This window comes from Lissotriton helveticus, chromosome 3_1 (assembly GCF_964261635.1).
Source record: "Lissotriton helveticus chromosome 3_1, aLisHel1.1, whole genome shotgun sequence".
NCBI lineage: Eukaryota > Metazoa > Chordata > Amphibia > Caudata > Salamandridae > Lissotriton > Lissotriton helveticus.
Window position 1 is genome coordinate 1,533,309,128 of NC_136061.1, and position 21,534 is coordinate 1,533,330,661.

The window sequence follows — 21,534 nt, forward strand, 5'->3', positions numbered from 1 at the left end:
CTACTCCTTCTGTAGTAGGGGATCTCTGTGTATAGTCATAATCTAGTGAATAGAATAGCAAGCCCATCCCAACAACCAATCCAGCGGCAGAGGAAAAAGACAACACCACTACGGTGCAAACAGATTTCTCAACGAAGCCTGCCCAACCTGAGCATCTGCTCTGGCATCAGAGTCCAGACAGTAATGCTTAGCAAAGATATGGACCGACTTCCAAGTGGCAGCCCTGCAGATCTCTGCAATGGGAACATTACAAAGCAAAGCTGTTGTAGCTGCTTTGCCTCTGGTAGAATGAGCCTTAGGCATACCCCCCAAGGTCTTGTTAGCCTTCTGGTAACATAACTGGATACAGGACACAATCCACCTAGAGATGGACTGTTTTAAGGTGGCAAGACCAGTCCTGACTGACCCATATTTGACAAACAATTGGTCTGACCTACGAATGTCCTTGGTCTTATCCAAGTAGAATTTCAACATCCTTCTGACATCCAGGGAATTGAGAGACCTTTCCGCTGGAGTGGAAGGATTCTGGAAAAAAGTAGGTAAAGTTATGGTCCTGTAGTGTAGTTCCTATTATCCCAATAGGCTCTGCGCATTGGAATAATACCTCCAATAGTATAGACCTAGACCAGACGTTAACTAGGTCTTCTACTGTCGATATTAGACTTAAAGTTTTGGGTTTGCCAGCTAGCTCAGAGTTCACTAGAAACTTTCTCGAATAGGCAAGGAGGAGTTGAACCTCCCTGGATAGACAAGAAGGGATTTAGTTTCTGACAACCATAGAACATGACAACTTTGCTCTCCCCTAATCAAGAGTGTATCTCTAGAGTCGTGTGAAAACAAAAGACAACTTATTTTACTCAGTCAGTACGTGCATTCTTAGTTTCACAAGATTGTAGAGAAAAGGAAGAGACGGGCGTGTTCAATAAAAGATGTTATTTATTGATCAGTCTCTTTTCTCGTACAAGAGAAATGAATCGATATTATTGCAATACTTATGGTTAAGTAAAGTGCATACAATAAAAGCAGAATTATGAAATAATACTGTAAAAGCATTGATATGGTTTCTAAGCCATATGCTATTTAAAATGGATAAAATATATACATACACATATACATTCGACTAATCGTACTCAACTGGTGCTTCTAACCACGCCTACCCCGGTGTACCTGACCTAAGCCTAATACGTGGGCTGGAGTAGAAAGTAGCAGTTTGAGTTAAGTTTGTTTTGCCAAGTGACTGACTCAAGAATTCTCTGCAAGGGGTTATTCAGTTCTGTACCTGAGATCTAGGATGGTTGAGGGATGGTATCTCTCGTCTGTGGTCTCGATATTCCAAGCTGCCTGCAAGGGCTGCTCGGAAGCGCCGGAGCTGGATTTCTCGGCAGGAGAAAGGCAGCGTCTCGTTCTCAGCGCGTCAGGAAGGCGGGGCAGCGCCAGTGGGCTTCGCTCTCTGCTGGGCTTCGGCAAGTCTCGCTGCTCCGATCTCGTCACCACCGCGTGTGTTTGCTTAAGGCAATGTCGGTAATATTTATACCTGTAAGGTGCCGAGATTGACGTAAGGATGGACATAGATACGTCAATAAGGATGTCATACGAGCTGGTCGTTAGCACATTCTTTTACTGAAGTTCTTTGAGAAATCAAAACAATGGCCGCAGGGATTTTCCCAGGTTGTCATAGGTTTGATTTGTTTTGAGAACTCCGTATGCCTTATCAGGGGCTGGAGGAATATTGCTTGCCTAATTAGATGGCAACCGTTATGACCTAATCAGATAACGCGCTCCTGTGCCGTGGTCTGGCTTAATCAGATAACGGTTTCTGCATCATGGGATGGCTGCTAGTTAGTTTGTTAACCAGAATAGGGTAAGGAATAGGGGGATCGATACAGAACCTATAGGAATACATCACACCCACTCCACGCTAACTATGGCCATATTTACGAATCTAGGCATAGTAAAACATACTGTAGAGTATCGTGTATACCTTACCACCCCAAAATACACATAATGCATTTTGAAATTATGTAACATACGGGAAAAAAATAGTCACATGTACTATATGCACTCAAGCAGTAGAATAATGTTAAAATAATCACGAATATGTATACATTATTAGTAATTGAATATGAGAATTACACATGAAATGGCTCTTAATACAGAAGAAAAGTTCGAGACCACTTCATCACAGTTCAAAAATATTTATGAACATACCAGCGGGCAGCTAATGTCTATGAAGTTTCTAAAAATAGAAATTAGTTCTCTAAGAATAGTTCTTACTTTAAGCAGAAGATAAGTGTCCCGAAAAAATTATAAAAATATTTTGGGGCTGCTAAAAAAATTGCTGTCCGTGAACTGGAGGAAAAAATTGTTCTTGCTACTTTATTATTAAAGTTGAAGGCCAAATTCAAGGTGTCGGGAACGCCGTGTGCTAGCTTGCTCAAGAGTCGTTATTTCTGCTCTGGTGAGAACATCATATCATTGAGACTGCCGAAAAAGCTGTCAACAGCTTCCTGTGAGAGTTCCACTAACTCGGAATAAGATGTAACCATGCATTCATGTGCATGATTGTCTCCATTGACGTTTTGATTAGTATTGTTGACAGAAGGTCGTACCTGATCGATGCTGCTTTCATCTTGAACTTCACTACCCCTCAATCGTAGTGGTAAAGTTTCCACGAATGCCGTCATCAGGATTGGCAGCCGTTGAGGGCAGCACAATGCATGAGCCGTTACCGGACCCAACAATGTTTCTGCATCCATTGGCGCATCCGATTGTAGCGTCAGACAGGTGTCCAACACGCATTCTTCTCCGCACAGCATGCACCTTAATACAGGTAAAACACACCTTTGCCATATCGGTCGAAATGAAAGAAACCAAGTCATGTTCAGGTCTCTAAGCCGGGTTAGTCCCAGGATTTTTTATATCCGGTCCCGGTATCCAATGGCTCGGATTGTTTCTTCCCTTGTCGCAGGTGTTTTGTCTGTGACATGGTTTGCCATAACGAAATATAAGGACCAAGAATAGGATTCCTGCAATTAGTCCCAAAATGAGGGGAACTCCTCCAAAAATCGAATGGACGAGGTCTGGAAAAATACCCAGTATGGCTTTGAATGGTGTTAATGCCCCTGAAAACAATGTCTTAAATACATTTGAGACTCCACTGGTATCAGAAATATTTAAGATTTCATTCAGGATTTCTGCGAAATGTATGGGGGAATTAGTTGATAACAATGAGTGAATCTCTGCAGTCGTCCTTGCGACTAGGAGATCATATGTTTCTTTTGATGACGTGAGCCTGGTCGGCGTCTGAAGAAGCACTGTTTTCATTCTGCTTAAAGTATCAATTCGAATAGAAGTAATTTTCAAGTTAGGCCATGTCCTTGCCTCCCTGTCTGGAAAGGAGCTGGGGAACAATAAGCGTCCACAGCACATGACCTTCGCAGTCGTACTTATGAGATAAGGAACCCCGGGCTGTAGACTACAACATCTGCGATCCACAATTAGGATGTAACTCCCGTTATAGAGTCTTTTAAAGAATGGTTCTATCTGTGATGCAGGTGTGCCTAGCTGGTGACATGAAAGGTTATTTGAGTTCCCTTCACAGGCTCCATGCAAATTAATTCCATTACACAGAAGTGTACCGCTTAGTGACATTGCACAATTATTGCCACTAAGAAACACTTTCTGCCCTTTTTTACTGACACATGCATGTGAATAGGGCAAGTTCCATGTTGACTTAATGTACCCTTTTCCTAATTTTTCGTACATGCCAGCCTGTATATATTTTTGGCAGTATTGAAACCTGAAAGCAGATATCGGAATATTAATTATCCCATGTATTATCCATTCAATGACAGGTCGTTCTGACATTGTCAATGGTAATCTCTCGAGTTTCTCAATGCTCAGGATTGTATAATCAGCACCCTTTTGTGCCATACTGATTTGTTTATCAGTAAGGTTAAAGATATTGAATAGTGACGTTGTGTTGATTAAACGCCACGGCACATAGCCTGAACGCAGATTTTGTAACGTCCATCCAAGCTGTACAATAGAACGCAATTGCGACTGGCCGTGTTGTAACAACAGTAAGTCTTGCCATATTATGTCGATTGCTGAAGACACAATGCTGTCCAATGAAAAAATTCTGGAGGACAGAGTCATTAACCCATTGTTCACTACAGAAAGCGATTTTTCCAAATTAATACGGTCAATTTCCCGTATACTTTCTGCTGTCTCAATTTGAGTTATCTTCCAGGCCTCGTTGTAAGCTGCATATATAGAGGCTGCTATGAAGCGTTTTTTGACGCTGTTTGCGCGGTCCCATAATGAAATCACGCAAGTCAGCACCATCAGTAAGTGAAGTTAGGTGTTGCTTAATTTCTGTCAGTGTGGAAGTTTGTAGCCATTGAAGGCAGAGTTTGCCCACACTGTAGGTGGTGATTATCCCTGGGTGTTGTCTTTGGGAATATCTAGGGTCTGGCCTGGTCAATGTGAACCCCTGTGTTTTGTTCAGGAATCTGTCTTGACAGTTATTAGTATCTGTGGGCCAGATTAACCATTGTTTCCAATCAGGATTTGTTCTGTTTTGGTTTAATACATAGTTTACGTCTATCTCTTCATCTGCAGAGCTATTGCTGTTCATTGTTGGTTTTGGAATAGACGGTTTATTTAAGTCTTTGATTTTGGCTAATCCAAGACAGGTAGTTTGTTGAATAGTGTCATTCAAGATTATAATTTGTTCTGAGATCATGCAGGCTCGAAACAATGATTCTACACCCTGAACTTGCCATTCTCTTGTACCCCAAACACTTTTCACTTCCACATTTTTGTCCCAATAATCAAAACCAAATGTATTCATTTGTTCAAAAAATGAGTCCGAATATATCAATTTTGTGTTTGTAAGCATGGTTTTTGTTCCTGTCTTATTTGACAATTTAAAATAAAATGTTTCAGCTTTACTTGTATTGAACCCTGAAAAATATGAATATTTGTCATAAAAGGTTCTTGAGCTTCCTTTTGGAGGGGTTGCACAATGTTCCCATTGATTATAATTTAAAACATTTCTAGGTTGTGCAGATTTATGGAGAAAATGGTTACCATAGTGGTTGTAGCAGTACATATTATCATAATTAGACGAACCCTGCAAATAACCATATTTGGTAAATTTAGCAGACATCACTAGGTCAGACATCATGTCATTAATATTTTCAAAGTCCCAATCATCAGCAAATGAGTTTGGTTTTACAAAGTCACTCAACGAGATCTTGATTTGGTGTGGATATTTGAGGATTTCAACCGGACCATAAATTTCATAGTCAGTATTGTCCCATGCTACCCCACCCGGTATAGGATTGGCTGTGAAGTTGACTGAAGAAAGTTCTCTTTTCTCGACGTGTGAAGACGTGTGTGGCTTGAGGATCAAGTTGATTTTCTGGCTTGCTGTGTCCATTTTTGCATATTTTCCCTCAATGAAGCGTCCCAAGCATAGTACCATGATGAGCCAAAGTATGAGGATAAATACACCAAAGGACACCCAAAATTCAATCCATGGAGAAATCAGATAGGTTTCTTTCAGTTGTTTCAAAAGTTCCTTAGCTTTGTCTTTAAGGGTTTTTGTTGATGGCTGTGTCTTTGATTCACTGAGGTCTTCAGAGGAATCATTGAAGTTTATGAAGTAGCCGGATGCTGTTCTATCAATTGTTCCAATTGTTTCAGGATTACTGTTTCTTGCATATTCATTTGTTACTTCATTGTAGGTTGGTGTGTCTCTACTAAACGTTTTTATTTGGGTTTTCAGAGGTGTGAGTTCCATTGCATTGTTGCATAGTCCTTGTTGTTGTTCTGTAGGCGTTTCGAATGTGATTAGCCTTTTAGTTAGCACCTCTGTACTTGTAGCAAACCTCGGTGTTCTACTACTTATCGGGAGTCCACTTGGCCTACTGTTTGTTATCGGCCACATGATTGTGGTTTTACCAGGTCTATGGATACAACTCGGTTCTCCTTTTTACCAGCAAGCGGCGGTAGTACAACTGATCTTGTCCCGTTGATGGACAAGACAGGAACTGCTTTTCTGTAAGAAGGCCCAAATTCCTTCTTTACCGCGATCTTTTCTCTGACTAGATCCCCGATTTTTGGAATCCAGACAGGTCTTGCTTGGACAGGTGGTGTTTCTTCAGTGGTTGTTGGCTGTTGTTTCAACTTTATGTTACTCAGGTCTTTTCTTGTTTCGATTAAGTCCTGCAAAATAGCCAAACGATCTTTGATATCAAAGCTTTTTTCTTTCACCACTGAAGTCTGACTGTCAAGATCTAAGACTAACATCCTAGTCCCAAACAATAATTCGTACGGACTGAATCCCTTCAGAGAATTTCTTGGCAGGTTGTTTAGACTACGTTGGACACTTATTAGATGTTTGACCCACCCAGCTCCCGAACCTAATACCTTTGCTGTTATAGATTGCTCTCTGCCTTTGGTTTTTTCTTTACACCATCCCGTATCCCTCAGGAAAGAAGTGAGAAGATTCCCGCAAATGCAATGCTCATTCTGGCCAAGCACTCCCCACAAACCCGAGAGGCAATGGAAAGATATTGGTCAGTACGTAGCATGCTTCTAGCGTATATGCCATTATAGACTTGCAAATCTTGATATAACAGTTCTGGCGTCAGCCGAAAGTTGGGGTCTACATTATAAGTGAAAACTAGTCTCTGTATGTTAATACGATGCATTTTTCATATTGGGATTATTTTTTATTGTTGATCCTTTCTGGTGTGAAACGCCAAGGTAATATACCGTTTCTTTCACCACTGCGATTTCTGTTACAGTTTGGGCAGTTTTTTACAAAAATGGTATGATGCAGGCCCATGCCTGGCCACCAGTACACTGATTGTAATTCTTCCAGAGAATCTTTTGATTTGAGGTGTCTGAGACCCTCGCCCATATGTGCGTCTGCTATTAACAAGCCTCTCCTGTCCATGTTTGGAATTACTCTATCCCCCACTCCAGGGATTCGAGCAAAAGGAACGGAGTTTGCATCGATTATGTATGTATATTTGAGTGGGTAACTGATCGGTAACGCTGAGCAGTCGCCTTTTGATGACGTTTTCACCGCCAGCATTGTTTCACCGTCAATGTATCTTACTGCACGCTTTTTTCTAGCTACGGAAGCCGATTCAGTTGCTACCGTTGTGGCTTTCTCAGCCAATGAATTCCCTGCAACGTGAACGCCATCACGCTGATGACTCAGTGTATGTATCACGTGAGTCTTTGGTAGTTCCTTTTGTAAAAGAACTACTTGTTCCCAAAGCATTTTATGCTTGATTGTGCCTCCTTTTGCATCCTTAAAACCATTCTGAAGCCAGATCTGTAAGTATTCATTGTAAGACTGAACGCAATAATACGAATCACACACTATGAGTGTGGGGAATTCCCGATCGGTATTTTCAAGCGCCATCTTGAATGCCAGTAGTTCTGCTCGCTGAGCTGTACAATCTCCTAGAGATTGTGTTTTAGTGACCGCTGGTTTGAATTTCCCATCGTGCCAGCGACCTTTTACAATCGCACATGCAGCACTGTAAGCTTGTTTACCCCCTACTGCGGGTTGTGCTGATCCGTCTGTATATATTATACAGCCGTAATGTTCTAGAGGCAGAATTTCGGTCGGCGGCGGACATTCGAATTCATATTGGAGAAACTCTTGTGTTTTTAAGTTAGGATCAAATTCGTATGCCACGTCTGTTGCAGCAAGAGAATTAGCCCATTGTATCCATCTCGGATGGAGCGTTTTAGCATTCGGTATGCTTGCTTTTGTTACAGCCTCTAGGGCTGGTATCGGTGTAACGATTATTATTCGTTTACCTTGTGACAGGGCTCGTTCTTTTGCTATAGCTGTCAGTGTTGTAGTAAGAATTTTTTCCGTTGGGCTAAATTTCATTTCAGCTTTAGTGTACAAGTGTGATTTGAATGCAATTGGTACCTTTTCTCCCTCGTTAGAGGTCAGGTAAGTGAATCCGCATCTTCCTGGGATGACTCGAATCACAAGGTTGCGTGTGTTATCACGTGTTTCTAATTTTGTTTTAATTAACATATCTGTTTGTAAGGATCTCAGAATTTCTGTGTGTATTTGAGTCCAATTGTTTTTTTAAAAATCTGGTTTTATTAGATCATAAAGGGGTTTGACCCTTTCTGCATAATTTGCAATGTATGTTCTTCCGAAATTTAGGAAGCCTAGAATTGACTGTAGGTTTTTTAGTGTTCTAGGTGCTTGGAGTACGGCACATTTCTCTAGGAAATTGTCAGCCAGGCTTTTGCCTTCACTTGATAATTCATATCCTAAGAACAGGACTGTTAGATGGGCAATTCTAGATTTTTTAAAGTTGAATTTGTAACCCTCTGCTGCGAACCCAAGTATTATGGTGTTCACTCTCTACAAGTGAGTATCCAAGTCATCATCTGTTAGGTATATGTCATCGACATAAGATAATGCTTCGTCATCATATGTTTGTAGTAACTCTGTTACTCTCGCTGAGAATAATCCTGGGCTGTTCTTGTACCCCTGGGGTAACCGACAGAATTCCTTTTGAGCGCCATTTATTGAGAACGCTGACAAGTATCTGCTCTCTGGTGCTATATTTTGACAAAAGAATCCATTAGAGATGTCTAATGTTGTTTTATATTTTTTGCGCACTATGTTATTCATTAGTGCAGCACTATGCGAGTTTTGCACTGCAAAAGTTTTGCAACATGAGTTAAGGTGTCTGTAATCTAAAACTAGACTATATGAATTGTCTGGTTTGGAGACAGGAAACAAAGGGTTGTTCATTTGTGAGGTGCAAGTTTCAATCACCCCCTGGTATTCTAGTTGATCTAGAATTTCTTTTACCTGTTTTTTAGCTTCTTGCTTGATCGGATACTGCCTTTGTGCAGTAGGTTGTGATTTTAACTGGATTTTGTGTGGAGGAGATTCCTCATCCCATCCCACATGATTTTTATATAAAGCAGGAGCTTGAGCTACTGCCCACTTTCTTGCAAGTGTATATTTTTTATGAATTGGAATATGATTTGAGAAGGCAGGCATAATTATTTCTTCGCCATGTGGGCACTCCCTGACAAACTCTGGTGGTCAATCTTTTTCAGCTAGAAGGATGTCATAGCCCTTGGAGAGATTATCCCAAAAAAGGCCCCTTATTTTTCTAGTCTTATCCCCTTCTATACGTAAAGTTATTTCATATATTTTGTGAGGTTTGCTAACTCTGGTGTCTGCAGTTTCCACTTGAATGTATTCATTCGTGTCCACTGTCCCCAGATGATTCATAAGGACTTTGCGTGCTATGCTCACTTCTGCTGCGCTGTCTAGCATTGTCTGAGCCCACTCTCCGTTTTTCAGCTGTGTCCTCAGTATTCTCGGCATTGTTGAATACTTTAATACTGGCTACCTTCTTCTTTGGAAACTGTAATTTTTTATTTGGATGAGCAGGTTCCTTGTCTTTGGACTTGACGTGCCCTTCCCTGGGTTCCGATCGTCCTCTTCTTTCCGATTTCTGCGAGGAAGTCTGAAAAGATTGAGAGGGACGTGTATCAAAATCTTGATATCTATCAGGTTTCTTTATGTTATCCCTATTTCTAAGGTTGTATCTTTTCACAGAGGGCTCCCTTTGGGGAGACTTGGGTCCTTGGTCCGGAGATCTTTCTCTCCGCCGAGGAGACCTTCCTCTGGACTGGAATCTTTTTTCTTTTGGATTGGATTGTTTGTTTCCATCCCAGTTCTTCTTTTGACTGTTTAGATTATTTTTAATAAATATTTTTTCAGGACTTTCAATTAGTTGGGGCTTCACTGGTATTCCACCCAAACTATCTCTACCTAGTTCTTCATAGGATTTTTCTATAATTCTGGCAATTTCAGCTGGTTGGTCTGCTATATCTGTCTCTTTTAACCTCTGGCGGATCGCCACATTCGCTGCTTCTCCTTTTATGTTGGCTAGTAATATTGCCGAGACCTGCTTGAAGTCTTTTAGTAATTTCATACCGAGAGTTAAAGCGGGTTCTGGACCGTATTCGTCTTGAATTTGTTTTAGCACATCTGGTATTACTGACATGGATGGAACTCCATGTGTTCTTGTGTAAATGGAAGCAAAGACTGTACCCCAAGTGTCACAGTCCTCCACGTGTGGTGCGATTCCCATTGGAAGACAGATAGTCAGAATCCTGTGTTTTTCTACCGGGGTGGTATCTGGAAATACCGCCTCTATTTGGGTGATTTTTTGTGCTAACCAGAATGGTATTTGTTCCCGTTTAGCTGGTACTTCACCTAGGCAGGACTGTATGTTCTGTGGTGTAATTTTATTTGTGTTCCCCTGATGAGGGGTCAGCTGTGGAATTTTAATTGCTGGTTGGATTGTTGAAGTCCGCATTACATATTGGACTAATTGTCTATATATTTTGATTAATTGTTTTAGTTGTACTAAAAGTTCTGGTGCAGGCATTTCTTCAATGTCTGGATGTGGTGTGTATCCGGCTAGGACCGGCCACGTTGCTCCTGGTCTACCTAGTGGACCGAGCCTGGTGATGTGTTTGTTGTGTTTTAGGGCGCCATTGAACAAGAGCAGGTGCTCTTGAAATTTTAGTGGTACTTCCACCTCCTCGAAAGGAGTGTACTCATTAGGAGGTTCCTCTATTTTATAATAGTGGAAGTCCTTTGTTACAGCATTTGCTGCTGGAAAGTTTATCCATGAATAGAATACCTCTGTCTGCCGATATTCGTGTGCCTCTATTACGAATATGACTGTACCACCTCTTGGTGTCAGTCCATTTTCTATAAGTTTTAACGTTATAGATCTTCTTATGTTGACCGGGATGAGTTTTATATCCGGGTCATTTTCCTGCAGAGTATTATCAGCTTCTATTAGTTCAGCTGCTAATCTAACCCTCTCTCTTTCATCATCACTTTCTGACATTTTACTGTCAGGAAGGTTATTCTGTTTGTTTGCAGATCAGGTTTCTTATGGAAACAAAGATTAGATGCACAATATTTTGGAACAGTGTATCCTTCAACGTTGATTGAACCAAGAACCATACATAGGAGTTCCCTCCTGCGAGGTTTGGCGGATTTTACCTCTCACCCACTCCAGACGTCTTTGGAGTATTATGGGAAAAAAGGGTCTGAGTGAAAGAGCACGACTGAGTTACTCTAAAGTCTTGCGTTAGTTTTATCGCCTTTCCAAACGTTGGGCGCCATGTAGTGTAGTTCCTATTATCCCAATAGGCTCTGCGCATTGGAATAATACCTCCAATAGTATAGACCTAGACCAGACGTTAACTAGGTCTTCTACTGTCGATATTAGACTTAAAGTTTTGGGTTTGCCAGCTAGCTCAGAGTTCACTAGAAACTTTCTCGAATAGGCAAGGAGGAGTTGAACCTCCCTGGATAGACAAGAAGGGATTTAGTTTCTGACAACCATAGAACATGACAACTTTGCTCTCCCCTAATCAAGAGTGTATCTCTAGAGTCGTGTGAAAACAAAAGACAACTTATTTTACTCAGTCAGTACGTGCATTCTTAGTTTCACCAGATTGTAGAGAAAAGGAAGAGACGGGCGTGTTCAATAAAAGATGTTATTTATTGATCAGTCTCTTTTCTCATACAAGAGAAATGAATCGATATTATTGCAATACTTATGGTTAAGTAAAGTGCATACAATAAAAGCAGAATTATGAAATAATACTGTAAAAGCATTGATATGGTTTCTAAGCCATATGCTATTTAAAATGGATAACATATATACATACACATATACATTCGACTAATTGTACTCAACTGGTGCTTCTAACCACGCCTGCCCCGGTGTACCTGACCTAAGCCTAATACGTGGGCTGGAGTAGAAAGTAGCAGTTTGAGTTAAGTTTGTTTTGCCAAGTGACTGACTCAAGAATTCTCTGCAAGGGGTTATTCAGTTCTGTACCTGAGATCTAGGATGGTTGAGGAATGGTATCTCTCGTCTGTGGTCTCGATATTCCAAGCTGCCTGCAAGGGCTGCTCGGAAGCGCCGGAGCTGGATTTCTCGGCAGGAGAAAGGCAGCGTCTCGTTCTCAGCGCGTCAGGAAGGCGGGGCAGCGCCAGTGGGCTTCGCTCTCTGCTGGGCTTCGGCAAGTCTCGCTGCTCCGATCTCGTCACCACCGCGTGTGTTTGCTTAAGGCAATGTCGGTAATATTTATACCTGTAAGGTGCCGAGATTGACGTAAGGATGGACATAGATACGTCAATAAGGATGTCATACGAGCTGGTCGTTAGCACATTCTTTTACTGAAGTTCTTTGAGAAATCAAAACAATGGCCGCAGGGATTTTCCCAGGTTGTCATAGGTTTGATTTGTTTTGAGAACTTCGTATGCCTTATCAGGGGCTGGAGGAATATTGCTTGCCTAATTAGATGGCAAGCGTTATGACCTAATCAGATAACGCGCTCCTGTGCCGTGGTCTGGCTTAATCAGATAACGGTTTCTGCATCATGGGATGGCTGCTAGTTAGTTTGTTAACCAGAATAGGGTCAGGAATAGGGGGATTGATACAGAACCTATAGGAATACATCACAGTCCGATTGACATGGAAATCAGAAATCACCTTAGGAAGGAACTTAGGGTGAGTACGCATCACAACCTTAGCAGCATGAAATTCAGTATAAGGTTCTTGGCAACACAACGCCTGAATTTCACTCACCCTGTGGGCCGATGTAATGGCCACAAGGAAGGCGGCCTTCCATGACAAGTGCTGCAGAGAAGCCTTATGGATGGGTTCAAAAGGCTCCTTCATCAACCTGGACAGCACCACATTCAGCTCCCATGATGGCGAAGGACGCCGGACAGGAGGAAACACTTTCTTCAATCCTTCCAAAAAATCTTTAATCACAGGGATCTGGAAGAAGGATGTCTGTGAAGGGCATTTCCTATACGCAGTCAATGCTGCTAGGTGAACGTTAATAGAATGAAAATTAAGGCCAGACTGAGCCAAATGCAAAAGGTATGGAAGGATGACATCTTCCTTGCAGGTTGTCGGATCATAATGCTTGAAGTGCACCAGATGCAGAACTTCTTCCACTTGTAGGCATAGGAAGTCCTGGTGGAGGGTCTCTTAGCTTCCTTAAGTATAGTCATGCAATCTTCAGGGAGATTCAAGTGTCCATATTGCAATATCTCAGGAGCCATGCCGCCAAACTCAACAATGAGAGGTTGGGGTGCACCATCTGCCCCCCCGAACTTCGTGAGAAGGTCCGGCCGACATGGCAGCCGCATGTGGGGTAGGAGAGACCGGTGAAGCAGGTCCGTGAACCACCACTGTTGGGGCCACTCCGGAGCAATGAGGATCATCCATGCTCTGGATTGAGACAGCTTGATGAGCACCGCCGGAATCACGGGAATGGGTGGAAAAGCGTACAGAAAGCTGTTCGACCAGCTGATCCATAGCGCGTTCCCCAGGGTCCCCGGTTGGCAATACCTGGAGGCAAAGTCTCGGCATTTTCTGGTTTCGGCGGTGGCGAACAGATCTACGTCCGGAGTGCCCCACCTGTCGAAGATATCTCCTAGCACTTCGTCGTTTAGAACCCACGCGTGGTTTTCTTGCACCAGCCTGCTGAGTGCATCCGCCTGAGCATTCTGCACACCTGGCAGATGGGTAGCCGTTATCGTCAGTCCTCTGGCTAGTAGCCAGTGCCAGATCGCCTGCGCTTCCTGTGACAGTGTGCGCGATCTCGAGCCCCCCTGCTTGTTGAGGTAATACATAGTGGTCGTATTGTCCGTCTGCACAAGCAAGGAGTTGGTCTGGAAGGACAGATGAAAGGCCTTCAGTGCCAAGTGCACAGATCTGAGTTCCAGGAAATTGATGCGATACATGGATTCCGCTGGGGACCACATTCCCTGGATCTGTAGATGGTCTGAATGCGCTCCCCAGCCGTGGAGAGAAGCATCCGTGACGACAGTCTGAATGGGAATGTCCTTGTGGAATGGAACCCCCTTGAGGAGATTCTCGGCGGAGCACCACCATCTCAGGGACTTTTGAGCATGGAGGGACAGCTTGATCCTGTCGTCCCAGCTCCCCCGCTTCTGGTCCCACTGATCCTCCAGACATTCCTGCAACGGCCTCATGTGTAGGCGTGCGTGTGGCGTGCGGAAGATGCAAGAGGCCATCGACCCCAGTAGAGAAGACACCGTCCTCACTGTTGTAGATGGAACAGCTATGAGAGCCTGAGCCTTCCGAAGGATCGATAAGCGCCTCTCCTCCGAAGGAGACACACTTGCTGACAGAGTATTGATGGAGGCTCCCAAGTACTGTAGGCACTGGACAGGCGTCGGAACAGACTTGGACATGTTTATGTGCAACCCCAGCGGGGTCAACAGAACGGCCGTCCTGTTGAAGTGCAGTTGCGCTTCCTGGAAGGTGGAGGCTTTGATCAACCAGTCGTCCAGGTACGGGTAGACAAACACCTTGTTCTTTCTCAGGTGCGCTGCCACCACTGCCATGCATTTTGAAAACGTCCTGGGTGCAGACTTCAGTCCAAACAGTAGTACGGTGTACTGATAGTGATTGGTGCCGATTAGAAATCGCAGGAACTTCCGGTGTTTCCGTGCAATGGGCACATGGAAGTACGCATCTTGCAGATCTATTACGCAAAGCCACTCTCCCCTTTGCAGTTGAGGATAAATCTGGTGCAAAGACAGCATGCAAAACTTTTCCCTGCGAATCCATTTGTTTGCTTGTCGCAAATCCAGAATGGGCCTGAACTTGTTCTTGTCCTTCTTGCGCACCAGAAAGAACCTTGAGTAAAGACCCTTTCCCCTTTGAGACAGAGGGACGTCTTCTATCTCCCTTTTTCTTAACAGGGTATCGGCCTCCACCTGAAGCTTGCGCAGTTGGAACTGCGAGCAAACCAGTGGAATCGCTGGAGGCGGGCTGACGAAACGAAGACTGTATCCATTGCAAACAATATTCAGCACCCACTTGTCCGGAGTAATTTTCCTCCACTCTACTAAGTAATTTTGTATGCTTCCCCCACCGGAGCGGGTAAAGGACGAGGAGGTAGTAAGCCCTCAGGGCCTAGACCCGGGCGGGCCTTTGGGCGTCGAGGAGGACTGTTGGCCGCCTCTGGCGCTTCTGGAAAGGCCGCCGCTGGTACTGCTGCTGCTGTTGGTGCTGCTGGCCAGCTTGACGACCTTGCCCTCTTCCCTGGGCACCAAAACGTCTCTGGAAGGGACAGAGGTCTTCTTCTGCTCTTTCGGCTTCTCTAACCCGACAGCCATCAGGGTTTCTGCCTCCGCCTTCATGCGGGTCATCTCCTCATCCGCATGTTTACCAAAGAGCGTCGACCCAGAGAACGGCAAGTTGGTGACTCTGCGCGCCTCTGGTTTCAGCGATGTCAGGCGCAACCAGGCATGGCGTCTCAGATTAATCCCATGGCAGTATCCATGAGCCGCCAAGAGAGAGGAATCTGCAGCTGAGCTGATAACCTGATTGGGTACCATCATGCCCTCATTGATGATTTCCTGGAAGACTTCCCTCTTGTCCCTAGGAAGGTGCTCCAGAAACTGCTGCAGGGACTCCCACAAAGACCGGTCATACCGACCCAAGAGAGCCGCGGCACTAGCGGCTTTCATGGAAGTAGCAGCCGTACCGCAGACTTTTCGTCCCGCTGAGTCCATCTGACAGCTCTCCTTATCCGGAGGCACCGTAGAAGACGGGGCAGTAGCGTGCTGCTTCCTGGCTGCAGTGACGATCACCGAATCCGGCACCGGGTCTGATGGAAGGAACGCTGGATCGGAGTCAGGGGGCCTGTACTTTTTCTGCAGCCGGGAAGGAGCGGATTTCGTTGACGCCGGAGTCAAGAAGAGCTCCATAGCCGGTTCCTCCAGCCCTGGTACCAAGGGCAACAAGGGTCGAGACAACTGCTGTTTGTGTAAGGTCTAGAAAATTACCGATGTAGAAGGTCTGGGTACCGTTAGAGTAATCCCCAGCTTCGCTGCCCCTCTCAATAACACCTCCTGAAACAATACGATGTCATCCACCGGTGACACTCTCGTATGGGGTGAATCCGATAAGGTGGGCGAATATCCCTGGGCACTGGAAAAGTCCGTATGACGGGACCTTGACCTGTCCCTCTGGTGACGATGCCGGGACCGTGTCGAAGACCGACGGTCACTCCTTGATCGGTGCCTCATTCTGGACCATGACCTAGACCTCCTAGGCCTCGGGCGATCCACTGGCCGTACAGGAGGCGGATTCTGCAGAGGCAGAACCGGAATCCTAAGCTGAGGAGGCCCCGTAGGCGGCAACGGAAAGCGCGGCAGAGATAGAGACCGTGGAGAAAGCCGCGGTGGATGGAGGAGGAGGAGGAGGAGGAAGATGAGGAGGAGGTGGAGGCAGAGGCAAAGGAGGAGGCTGAGGACGAGGAGGAGTAGGAGGATTCTCCTTACGTGATGGAGGAGGCGTAGGCGTCGTGGGCCTAGAAGGCGAATAGGTCTGAGAATATTCAGAGTCCGAAGACCTACCACTCTCCTCTTCTTCTTCTGCGCAGGCCTTGACAAGGATGTACTCGAGGCCGCCCTCCTTTCAGACGAGTGCCGGCGCCGTTGCGACCGGGGGCTCGTGGCTGCCGAAGACAGGCTGACCACAGAGGCAGAGGACACCGTCCTGGCCCTTGATCGCCTCGACGTCGATTTCTCCTTCCTCGACGTAGAACGTCTCGACGCCGATACATCCCTCGACGTCTACTTTCTTCTCCTCGACGTCTACTTTCTTCTCTGTGACATCTATACTCTTCTCCTCGACGTCAAGAGCGCCGGTGCCTCCTGGACTCATCCTGACATCGACGGTGTCTCAACGCCGATAAAGCCTTCGACGTCAGTCCCCTCGACGTCAAAAGGCGACGTCTCTTCAACCCAGTTCCCTGGGTCGACGGGGAGCAGATGGTGGACATCCCTCTCGACACAGACGTCGAGGCTATCGACGTCGACGGAGATCTGTGCCTTTTCCTGGCCTTATCTTGACTGGGGAGCCCCACAGAGGCCGAAGCACGGGCAGAGGACGAGGTTCCTCCATGCCCAGACCCACCTTGTTCCTGATGTTTCCTCGAATCTTCTCCCTATCACGCAGGGTCCTCCTGGAGAAAGATTGGCAGATCTCAGAGGCTTCTGGGTCATGGGAGGAAGGGAGACAGAGTATGCATACTCTGTGGGGGTCCGATTTGGCCTTCTTCCTGGCACACTCGGGGCACTTATCGAATAAAGCAGGCATATTCGACAGAAAGAATGTGCAAAACTGCCTAAAGCACAAGTTACTACTTGTGTAACGATATATCTGTAAGAGACATTAGTTAGTGATAGATTCCTTACCTTAGAATATCCCCAGGCGTCAGACTGGATCCAGAAATTTACCCTTGCACTTCGGTAGGCGTCGTCTGCGGCTCCGCGTCCGTCGTCAGCGCCGTGATGACGTCGTCGGAGTACTTAGACGCCGCCTCTGCGTGCCGACGTCAGTTCTTAGACACAGCTTTTCCGCGCCAGAAGCGCTGAGCCATGTTAAAAACCAACACTGGAGGGGCGTGTCTAAGATGGCGGCGTGATCGGACGCAGGTCTCCGGAGCTCCCTGCCCGATCCCGCCATTCCGCCGTTTATTGCTGCAGTCTCCCCCATATCTGCACTTGGGGGCGAGGAGAAATTGCCTGCTTTAGTGCCCCCGCCACGGCTTTGCGATTCCTAGGGGCGGCGGGGGCGGAATCGCCGAGGACTCCGTTTGGCGCCCAGCAACAGCGGCCGCGCCGGCAAGTGAGGGTCCCCTTGGCGCCTCCGGGCGGACTGTGGCCCACCCCCGGGGGGGTGTCTCAACACACCGGCGAACGCCCGGTTGCCTCCCGAAGCTGCCGACACCCCCACGAGGGCTCCCGGACACCGCCAGCATCTCCGGCGCTCTGCCCGGAACCGGGACACTCCGGACCGGCTGCGCTGCCACGCGAGGCCCCGGCTTCGAGCCTAGACCTGGACCATCGGCGCCCTCTCCAGCAGCCATCCGGCGCACTCGGCGGCAAGTCGGGTCCCCTCCCGCACTGCGGGGCATGCTGCGAGCCCCCCCCTTGCCGCCATACCCTCTGGGGAGAGTAGCAGTCGCCGCCCAAAGCCTCGGTAGCTGCCGGGGGACCTGGACCGGCGGAGAAGAAATCGAGGCCCCGGCTTGGGCCTATCACTCGTCCGGCCCGAGCTCACTTCGGAGGGGCCGGCCCGACCCGCCGGAAAGGTCCTGCATGCGGCGTGCTCCAGCACCGACCCCCCACGTCTGCTGGTGGTCCCCGACAGCCCGGACTTGATCCTGTGGCCCTCCTGCATCACTGGGCAGCCTTCCTGACGCCGGACCGGCCTGGTACACGGTGACTCTCATGCGCGCCCGGCTCTACAGGTGAGAAGAGCGAGAGGGGGAGCGGGGAGAACTCGGGGGGCACGATCGAGCCTCCGGTGTGGGGATAACTGTGTGTGCTCCTGCTGCCTGTTCTGGACCGACTCGGGGAGAGCCTCCCTAGCATCGGGGTGCAGCAGAACTCCTTGCGCCTGGGCTCCACACAGAACTGGGTGCCTGCAGACCTAGACGGGCGCCTTCCCTTTGCCCCCCTAGTCGAAGGGGGACTGAGCCCTAGCACCAGCCTTTGCCCACACGCCAGCCGGGGGACTGCCAAAGCGCTCTCACATTTGCCTCCCCATTCATCACTGCATTGTCCCTACCTACACGATTGCCCATCGGGCCCTCGCGCCCCCGCGCCATGGCAGGGCACCGCAGTAGGAAGGGGTCGCAAACTCTCCCGGAACTGTTAGCTAAATCGCAACCCAGAACTAGCAAAGACCCTCCATCCCCAGTGACGGGGAAGGCGCCACTTGCGGCTGTGGATGACCAGGTGCCTATCACCAAATCTTTTCTGGAGACATTATTCAACTCCCTCCGCGAAGACTTTAAGTCCCTGAAACAGGAGGTTGCAGGAGAAGTTAAGGAGCTCCGACGCGACGTAGAAGACCTAGGCGAACGGGTGGTCGCAGTTGAAGAGGCAGACCAAGCTAGAAGTGCCGAAATTGAACACCTCCAGCAAGAGGTCCTGCGGCTCACTGACCAGCAACTGGATCTCCAGGCCCACGCCGAGGACTTGGAAAACCGCTCCCGTCGCAACAACGTACGGGTCCGGGGGGTCCCTCAGAAAGACGAGGGGGCTGATGTCACTGCGTACCTGCAAGCCCTCTTCAGGAGCATTCTGGGGGAGGCAGAAGATTTCCACATCCGCATTGACAGGGCGCATCGCGTAGGACTGCCACGCAGAGCCCCAGCCCCACCGCCGGACATATTGGCCTTCCTTCCAGACTTCCCGCTCAAAGAGAGGATCCTCCGGGAAGCCCGGAGAGCTCAGCCCGTCCAGTTTCGCGGCCATCCCATTGCCCTGTACCAAGATCTTTCCGCCACGACTCTACAGAAAAGGAAGGACTTCAAGCCGGTCACGGACTTCCTGCGGGGTAAAGAAATCTCATATTCTTGGGGGCACCCCTTTCGAATCATATTCAAATGGAACGGACGGCTACAGCAGCTCCGATCTCTTAAGGATGCTTGTGGTCTCCTGGGTCTTGACCACGTGGATGATGAACCGGTTTTCAAGAGCTCGCAGGGCTCCTCCAGAGGGGGCTGGCAGACTGTAGGCCACAGACGATCCCCTCCTCGGCGCTTCAGGCCCGATGCCTCTGCCATCTCCCGGGAGCGTGAGACTGCGGTGGCGGAGGTGATCAGAGAGACTTCTCCCCCAGAGTGATACTACCTCTTGCTTTGGAGACTGTGTATCGCACCTGCTCAGCCCTGACGGCTGGCGGTTCGGGCGGGGAGCCCGGTGAAGCTGCCATCGGAGATGACCCCTTCATTGTTCTTAACCACGATCCTGTGTGCCTTGACAGGATTGGGACTACAATTTTTCCTTTTGTTGGGTTTGGGTGGGGGGGAACTGGGTTTGGGGTTTTGTTATTATGCCGCGGCCTACTACTGTCCTTATTTGCCTGTGCTGAGTTGCATACTTTGGTGGCTGCCGGCTGTTTCTGGGAGGGATGTTGGGTTAGGGAGGGATCCGGGGTGGGGACCAGTGTGCCTCGTTACTTCAGCTTTCGCGCGTAGAGGCCCCTCACCAGGGTGCATGTGCCGACTTGGAGTCTTCGCCCACACGTTCGGCTTATACCTAGCCACAAACAGGGACCATACCATACACTACTCACCGAGAACTGCCATGTGCTCCCTTGACGTGCCTATGGCCCCCTCAGCGCTGCATCACACACCCACTGCGCGATGACAGACAACTCCCTTAAGATTATAACGCTTAATGTGAAGGGGCTCAACAACCCGATCAAGAGGAGAGCTGTTCTCTCTTACTTGGAAAACTCTGAAGCCACTATTTGCCTGCTACAAGAGACGCGTCTCCTCCAAAAGGACTGGCACAGAATGCGCTCGCGAGCCTTCCCGCAACAATTCTTTTCCTCCCTCCCAACAAAGAATGCTGGGGTTGCGATCCTAATCTCTAGCTCATTTAGGGGGAGGGTGGGTAATAAGGTGGGGGAAATCAAAGGCCGCCTCCTTGCATACACTCTCACCGTGGGTGACACAACGCTCACGATCGGCACCCTTTACGCTCCAAACACAGGTCAAGAGGCCTTCTTAAAAGGCGCCATTTCCGAAGCCCTCCAGACACCACACACACCCCTACTCCTGGGTGGGGACTTTAACATTGTTATGGATACACATGCCGATCGATCTGGCCACCGCTATGGGGATGTTGGGGCCCTGTCACCTGCCGGGCATGCTTGGCTATCCGAAAGGGGCTTGGTAGACCTCTGGAGGACACGTCATCCGACGGCCTCACGATTCACGTTCTACTCGCATGTGCACCACACCTACGCCAGACTCGATCATTTCCTGGGTTCTTCAGATCTCCTTACGACCATTGAGGACATTGCCATCACACCCGCAGCCCTCAGTGACCATGACGCGGTGGAACTTTCCCTCGCTCTCCGAGCACCTCGACGCCCTCGAGGCCCATGGCGCCTCCGCGAACCCTTGCTACAGCGCCCTGATGTCACCAAACGTATTGGGGAATGCATAGACACTTACCTATCTACCAACGACACACCGGGCATCTCAGCGACAGCTCTTTGGGGGGCTCTGAAATCGGTCGTGCGGGGCGAGCTCATAGCTATCTCGGCTGCGGAGGCTAAAGACCGCAAAAGCAAGAGGGAGGAACTTACGGCGCGGGTGGCGGAGCTGGAACGGGTGCATAGCCGCACATGTGCCCCTCGGGTGTGGAAACAGCTGAAAGCTGCTCGGGCCCAACTTGCCAGTCTGGACACGGACAGGGCGGAGTTTGCGGCTCTTCGCCTACGGCATACTTATTATGTTGGAGGGAACAAAACTGGGCGACTACTGGCCAGTGCTCTACGGGCTAAGACCCAACGGGCTAAACTCACCTCTTTGGTTGGCACCAATGGTGAAGTGCTCACA